Source organism: Diadema setosum, chromosome 5, assembly GCF_964275005.1.
Source record: "Diadema setosum chromosome 5, eeDiaSeto1, whole genome shotgun sequence".
In the NCBI taxonomy this organism is placed as follows: Eukaryota; Metazoa; Echinodermata; class Echinoidea; order Diadematoida; family Diadematidae; genus Diadema; species Diadema setosum.
Window position 1 is genome coordinate 40,499,406 of NC_092689.1, and position 8,992 is coordinate 40,508,397.

The 8,992-nt window shown below is 38.3% G+C and overlaps 1 pseudogene; it reads right to left on the reverse strand.

Moving 5' to 3' along the window:
• Nucleotides 1-7,714: 7,714 nt before the first annotated feature.
• On the reverse strand, nt 7,715-8,694 carry LOC140228917 (uncharacterized; annotated as a pseudogene).
• Between the last annotated feature and the right edge of the window lie 298 nt (nt 8,695-8,992).

The window sequence follows — 8,992 nt, forward strand, 5'->3', positions numbered from 1 at the left end:
GCAGCACCCAGTTTGATATATGGAAGATACTGCAAATGTTGCACCCTCGTTACAGCCAACGCGGCGGCTGCTATAACGAAAATCTGGTTTTAACGAAGTCCAAATCCATGTATCAAAATTCTTTATATACATTACGATTCGGTTATAACAAAATTTTGATATAACGAAATTTCGACATACCAAAAGAAAATTGCCCGTCCCGAGTGCTTAGTTATAACGGGAGTCGCATGTACTGTGCGAGCTAATCAGAGAAATGAGGCAAAGACTGGAACATGAAGGTAATTACATTTACATTCCCTCATTGCATAACCAATGAGCTTTTTGCAGAGATCATCACTGCGCATGCGGTCGAATACACTATAACGGCACAATCGTGTTATATCTGCATCACCCTCAACTAAAATGCAATCGGCAGCAAAGGGAAGTAGCATGACGACATAAACAAAAAGTCATACTGAAATACATCACTCAGTGTTCCGTTGAAAACTTCCAATTTTATTGTACATCTTGCCAATGATGGCTTTGCATAATGCCCCAACACGCTGTATCAAAATAACAGAAAATATTTTCTACCACCGAGACTCGATATTCTGCGGAGTGCTAGTCTTGTCCATGTTACAAATCAGTCATTAATGAAATATCATTAAGGGCAAGAAGATATCTCAAACACCACAGAGGAATGCTTCCACTGTCCAATTATTCAGAATTTAAAAAAAAAAAAAAAAAAAAAAACGAACTGTGAGAAAAAGCAACAAAATCAGTGCAATAATGATGTGCAAAATAAATGATCACGACATTGTGTCCATGCATCTGCAAAATAGTAATTTTTCGTGGACGGGGTTTCAAATTGACATCTATGTCGAGTAGCTGTGGCATTGTCCTTTGTATGCATTCAGAAGACTTCTACATGTAATACTCACATGGGCATCGACTTGTTCTGTCCCAGACTATACATATTTTCACATCAATATCATTTTGAACTGAGTTTTTATGATTCAGTGCCACAATTTGTTTGAATTGCATGGTGTAAAATGTAGCGACCAGGATAGCAGAAGTCTCATTAATTAAAATCAAACCTGAAATGAGAAAGATAAGTACATTCATGTATATTTCTAAAGATCAAACATGGAATGAGATACATTCATGTATACATATTTCTAAAACTCAAACATGGAATGAGAACGATATGATATTTTCACCTTTCCCCATTTTCACCAAAAAGTGATATTGGTCACAACCACGAAACACCTAAACTAGAAGAGGCAATGACGTCATGGCTTCACAAATCTCCCATTGACCTAGTATTAAAAATATGATCTCAGCTGATAACTTAGCAGCTACATCCTCTTTCTCCTTAGAACGAACATCATCTTTGCTGGGTTATTTACAAGTCATCAGTAAGTTGATGTTAGGGATACAACTTATTTTTATTGATTTCATGTCAAAAATAAAATATTAAAGGGCGGGTCTTTTAATTTTATAATGCATGATCATATGAAAATACTGTGTCAATACTATTAGAAATCACATATACTTTTCTTCAAAGAGATCTGTGAACTTCAAAAAACTCAGTTGAAATCGCCTAAATCGCTCATTTTTCGGGTAGTCGGGAACGCCCCCAGAAAAAGCAAGGACCGGTCACGTGCCTTGTCAGGTGACACTGTGACGCACCAACAGGAACTCATAGTGCGACTGTCTCGCCTAAACTGTACTTCACAGTGCAGAGATCTTGTGTACCGGGGTATTTGTAGGAAAGTTGGAGAAAGTATTTCAAGAAAATGCCGAGGAAGTGTGCCGTCATCACCGCAGCAAAGACACAAAAGATGGGGTGTAAGTCTGCACAACTTCCCTAAAGATGACGCTACTCGAAAAAATTGGGTTCGTTGAGAATCATTTGCTGACGCGAGCCCAGTGGGATAGATGGTCCCTTCTACTACGATGTACATTACTACGCACTAGGTTGTACAGCCTCGTATGGAGTGATCGCTTGTAGTGGAGCTAAGTAGTGCTGTATACTCGGCTAGGATTTGCGCCCAAAAAGAGGATCCTGGAGCCCATAGCTATCCCTGTTATCAAGCTGGGAAATGGAAGCCAAACTCATCGTCAGAGAGCTGAAAAACAAAGCGGATCAGCAGTTCTGAAGCTGGATCAGAGAAAGCGGGTATGTTTTGCCACTGTGTAGACGACTCTTATTATACAGTAGCTATCGTACATGTACCGTAACTATACACAGCCCAGTCGCTGCAATAATCGCGACAGGGTTCGCACGGCGTCTGGTCGGCCTATAATTGCTGTATCACTACTAACAGTTTCACGGTTTCGATAGGTTGATAAGCTCCGTCTGTAGCGTTTTGAGTGGAACATCACTCAATGTCAGTAAAATTAAGATCATGGAGGGATTTTAATGTACTAGTAGTCAAGTTGTGTGCTCATTAAATCGTACTATACTATGAAGTGAACACCTCTATAACGTTACATTACTAGACCTAAAATTTATCGAAGATTAGTAAGACATTCACTACAACACAGTTACATCGGTACCTGCGTGTGGCTATCGATTCTAGATACCACGTAGTACTTGTATGGGCATATGGGGTCAACAGTTACCAACTGAGACCGCATGTACCAGCCAGCCAGCCGGGCTGGCTGGCTCTGTATATTTTCATCGCTGCTACATTAGAAGGCTTATCAATCATACATATTCAGTAACAGTTAATTCTATGACTCTGACTTCTGCTATGACAGCCTTGCTTCCCCATTGAGCTCTAAAACTTGTAGCCGAATGGTTGGATGGTGTGTTCCAAAACATATTATTAGATTGTAATTGATCCAGGACTGGCCATTATTGTTTGTCTTCACTTGCCCATTAGGCAAGTGAAATCTTCAATGTCCATTTTTTTTTCTTGCCCCAAAATGTTGCCTATATTAGTTGACTAATGTAATGCGATTTCATATTTTACATGTGGAAAAAAAAAAGTCACTTTCCTATCAGACAAGGAACTTTCTGCAGTCAGTTATTTTCAGTTGTCATCATTACAATTTCACTTGCCCTGGTTATGTGGGGAGGTACCGGTACTAATGGCAGTCATTATTTGTGATTACCGGTATTTGTTTTTCCCAAGAGTTCCTACATGCATCTAGTTAACCACATTCTTGCAGGCCTACATAAACAATTTAAAAAAAAAATTCAATTCCTCTCTGTGCCATTATTACATGTACTGACAGGGTTCATCTGGCAGCATTGCACTACAGTGTACTACACAAATTCTGACAGACAGTGAGCTCGATAAGAGGTGCAACAGGAGATCTGCTCTACCGGATTGTGAAGACGAACAATCCTGGCTCTTCTAGCGTGAAGGTTCGTAAAGAACAGCGTAGATATTTTATGCAATATTGGAAGAAAATGAATTCACATTACTCAGAGGAAAATATTAGAATGGCACAATTTGTGAACTACACATCTTGTTATTTGTTTGTCTCTGTAGAAGCATGGCTTTCTTGACCACTGAGTACACATAAAATGATCAATTTTAAAAGGTCTAGACATACGTTTTCTCTTTTTTTTTGGGGGGGGGGGCAGGTCTTATGCCTGTTCCACTAATCAGAAGTCATAGAAGGGAGGCAGTCAGTTGTCCATTCTGAAGACCAACACTCCACCTGCCATGCTATATGACCAATGGCTACTTGTGCATTCTCAAGTCAAGTCTTTGCATTGAGGAGGGCAAACCCCAATTTTTATATGAATTTGCAAAGATTTTTGATGTCATTATCAAAGTGGTGGTGTCTGTTCATGACACCTCAAGAAATGTGTTGCTAAAAACCAGTGCTATCAACTTAATTCCATCTATTTTGTGTGTCTCTTTGTTTCTTTCTGTTGAATTTTCTACAGCACAGGTTATGATGTCCTTTCTGCTGTTGTGGAGTACAATGACAAAACTCCTGCACCCTGCCAGCCTTCAACGCCTCCCCTTGTGAATGCCTTTGAGTATCATCCAAGGGAGGAAGTTATTGAACATCAAAGGAGACAATTTGCACAGTCTGACAAATGATCTGATGGGTTCAGGAATCCTTGCAGTTGAGATTGAAGTTCATACAATGTATTCAATACTTGATACTGTGCAAATAGTGTTTAATTGTTGCGGAATGATGTTTCAGAAGACTATTTTCATCTGTTCTTATGTCAGATGGTAGATACAAACACTCAAAATTTTGTTACACATACCCTGCATTCTTATACCTTCTATTCATGAGTGATCACTGTTGTATTGTGTCTGTATAACGTGTATGTTGCATTTCATCACAAACAATATGATGCCAATTTGATATAGTGTTTCAAAGATCATTTATTTGCCAGTTGAATATTGTCCTTTTAATAGCAAAATCACAATTCATTTACAATACAACAGTCATGTGGATACAAAAGGAAAACTGTATTTTTTTTTTGTTGATGTTTGAAGCATACATGGCCATTTTTATGGACAGATGAGCTTGCATGCTAACACAATTCTCTAGAGATATTCAGTGTTGTAATGGTAAGTTTAGAAGATTTCTACATGAATGCTGTCCCACACTATGATTTTACCATTGAATGTTTGCTGTTAAGATTAGAGCTCACTCTTATGATCAAATATTAATATCTTTGACAAGGTAATTTAGAATAAAATGTGTATGCATTATAGAACACAACACACTCAAAAAGAGATGGAGAAAAATATTGTAGTTTTGGGAAGGAATGCAATAATTTACTCTTGGTATATGATTCACAAATTTATGAAAAAGGAGCACAAGATGTGTGTCTGTAAGGCATTAGCATTTTATATAATCTTCATCTGACATGTTGAAGCAGACTGGGGCCCTGTTACTCAAGTTCTGAGACTTGGAATGCCTCCACAAGGGGGGGGGGGGACCAAATTCATAATGCAATGCTAAGTCTAGTTGGGGAATTATTCTGTTGATTTCTATAATGGTTCTCCATACATAATCATTGAAGTCAAGCATTAAAAGTTAAATAAGCATTGTTTTTTTATGAATATGGTGTCAGGTCTCTTTATGAAAGAACAGTTTCAAGGTCACTCAGTTTAAGAAAATTTGGTATGAATTGATCTTGCTATGACTGGGACTCAGACATTCATAATCATTCATATCACATCTGCATGCAGAGGTACTTTTGAAAACGTGCACACAAGCAAACACCCACATGCACATATGCTCACATATACATTCACACATTTTTACACATTTTAAAATATTGTGTGAAAGATTGAATAACATCACTCACCTGTACTGTTTTGTATATTTACACGTGCAACACATGTATTATGTTATCCTGAATTTGAGTTCTGTAATGTCACTGATAAGATTTATGTATGAGGAAAAAAAATCACAAAGCTTTTGATTTAATGTTACATGAGAATGTCTCATAGTATTGATATGAAATATACAGTATGTACATATATGTGCAAAAGATAACTCTTCTGGGCTGATTTGATTTCAAATGTGGATGTCACTCATGCATGCTTGACTGATCAGCTGTCATTATGTGGAATAAATCCCATTTTGTTCCAACATTAGGATATGGAGATAACACACTGGTAGGGTTTTACAATCTCATTCCTGTAAGTACACTCCCCCATCTTTTCCTCATTCCCTGTGACTAATTTTCTTTAGTCTCCTATCTATACACACATCAACACACACACACACACACACACACACACACACACCCTTTGCCATACTACATACATACCCACAAATACTTTCAATCAGGCATCATTGGAACACTCCCACCAATATCAAATTGCATACAGCTAGATGTACAATTCCATAGAAATCTTACTTAAATACATTGTATGTGCATATCTATGAGGGGATATATCTATCCATTCTATGAAGGGGGCATCAGACAAACATAGGGCAAATATATCAATGATATATTAGTCCTATGTGTGTCTGATGTTGGTGTGTGTTTGTGCATGTTTGTATCTGATATGCCAGGCCTGGATATGCATCAGTGTACTGAGGGTGTGTGTATATGTGTATGTTTTTGCATTTCCATGGGTCTGTATGAAGCTAATCCATTTCTTTTTGTATATAAGGATAACCAATTTACACTACCGGTACATGTACTGTATTACTACAACTACAAATGTATGTATAGAAAACACAACACACTTTTTTTTCCATTTGCTCACAAAATATAATTAGTGTAATCAGCTGGAAGGAATGTTTGACAAATGTATACTGGTTCATGACAGAACATTACTATATGAGCCAGTTATATTCCAGTTCAATGAGTTCGTAACTAGACTTGGTCCTGTTCTCTAAATAGAGGCTGTGAAGCTATTGCCGGAAAGGCCACAGTATCTTAATTGTATCAGATCATTATCTATTTCTTCTGACCATGACTGACAACATAGCTGTTCAACGTGTCAATTCTACACAATCAAAATTATCTTCACTTGTATGGTTGTGAAAGTGTGATTTTCCAATTGCTAAAACATGCAGTAGGCCTACATTACAAAAGAGAGAGGGAGAGCATAGCAAGAGTAAGAATTGAGACAAGAGTGCATTTGACATGCAGCCGAACCTTGTTATAATGAGGGTCAATGGGACCAGAGATATCACCCCTATATATAAGATCTTGTTATTACTACAGTTTGTCATATCAGTGCTTATAATATTGAGGTTCCACTGAACATGCATCAATAAATTACAACAAAATAATACATGATCATTTGTACAGAGAGGCTGAAGTCCAACAGCATGTTTCCCAGTTGTGTGCCTTGATGAGTGGGTGTTGGAAGCTGCATATCATCAGTATGACCACATAATGGACAAGGTGTCTGACAAAGTATGCATGTGACTTTCGCAATGTACAAACTTATCTGATGCATTTCTACAACCATGTTCCCGTTAAGCAGATCGCAATGTGACAAGTCACATTCTACACCCAATATCAGTGCTGCATATACAGTCTTATTACAGCCTATGCAAAATGAAAACGTGTCACTCTTTCTGATGGATAAGTTTATCACATTTTCCTCACAGCAGACGATGGCAGTAGGACTCTCACATTTTGGCCCACAAATTTCCAGCATCATCTCACCAGTTGCCAGTGTATGCAACATGTCTTGATCACCTGATATAGAAACAAAAGTGAAACGAAATGGAATGCAAAAGGAGTAAAATTTGATAATCCTTTTATATGACATCATGTGTTCATCTAGAAATTTATCTTGAGAATAGGATTTAAATTAGACAATGTGAATGGGACCCATGGAGTATGGTAGTCATTATTTTGGGTACCTGGTACAACTGTATAATGGCAGCATAAAATAATAATAATAATAATAATAATAATAATAATAATAATAATAATAACAATAATAATAGTGTAATAATTGAGAGTGCTTATACAGCGCATAACACAAAGTGATAATGTCCCTATGCACTCAAGAAATAAAAAATGAAAAGATTATACAAATATATCCTACAAGGCTACATGTACTTTTGCATTATCTACGAAGACAGGTCCAATATATTTGAATAAATTACTGGAGTGCAGGACTGAAATCACACATGGTGAATTAGATATTGCATTCTTTTGATGGGTGCAATTGCAAATTGGCAGTATAAACAGCATATTGTCAAGGGAATAAAAAATGGCAAATTTGCATTATTTCAGAAGAAAAATTGAAAAATTTGACAAACAAACTCACTCATTATCTGTGGCATCCGTTTTGGTTCTGGCACCTTCTCCATACTGTTGAGCATATTGGTGATAAGCAGCTTCCAACACCCATTCACCAAGGCAAACGGTGGAAAATCCTGGGTGTGCTGTTATACAGTTTATTTGAGCATCTGCATGTCGGCCGGTCGTTGTACTGCTCGACCTCCTCTAAGACCGGGTCAGCCTTGTGACAGCACAATGACTCCCGTGTTGTAGGCATTGGCACACAGTTCCCACATTGGCACCTGAAGAAAGAAATACAGGTAAATTCAGGTTTACTTGTTGTGTAACTTAATTAGTTTTAGTCATGTAGTACTGAGCTGCCACACAATGATAAATTGAGACCAATCCTTCAAGTTCAACATGCCAACTATTGCCACAGAGATTTACATCTACACCAGCCTCTTCAGTACTTTAGTCTTTAGTGACTTTACTGTCTTGTCCACACATTCCAAATAGCAGTAAGTCAATAAGCAGTAACTAACTGTGGCATTGGTAAAAACCTGTACATTGTAGAGAGTCTAGAGTATTATTACAACTTACAAGCAGCAGTTTTGTACTTCCAACATTTGTGACTTATACTTTTTTCTGGCCTATACAGATATACTACTGTTATTACTACTACTACTGTTACTAAGGTTATATAGAATATAGACTCTCAAGTAGATAATTACCAATTGTTATTCCCCAATCTTGCGGGCTCGTTGTCATCACCCCGTCCCCTGAGCTTCCTCACCGCCGACTGCTCCGGGGGCGGGAGGTGCAGCGTCTGGTTCATACTATACGGGAGTAAACCCAATCGCTGTTGAGGCCGACCAACGCCAACGGCTGCTTCTCCTGCTTGATCGGGGATCTTCGTCCTCACCATCTCGCTCGACATCCGACTCTGACTCCCTCTCTGACTCACTCGAAACGGTAGCGGGGCATGAAATGGGCGACTCGATCTCGTCGTCTGAATCCATCATTTATTCACACGTATTTTAGAACTAAAGCTACACAGGTCAGCGACAGAGCTACTAGCTAGAGCTAAGCTGAGGCGAGCGCTAGCGCTATAAGATACTCACGATCGATATAACATTCTAACATCTACCTACCTTGGATCGAGATATCGATATAAATTTAGACTGTTAACCAGTGTCCCGTAACAATATGTCGTTACGACCTGCACACGCACTCACCAGTTGCAATGTACATTCAGCAGTTAAGAGGCTGTCACACACGCCTACTTGTCTTGTTTCCTGAAGGAAATGTTTAGTTTTTTCT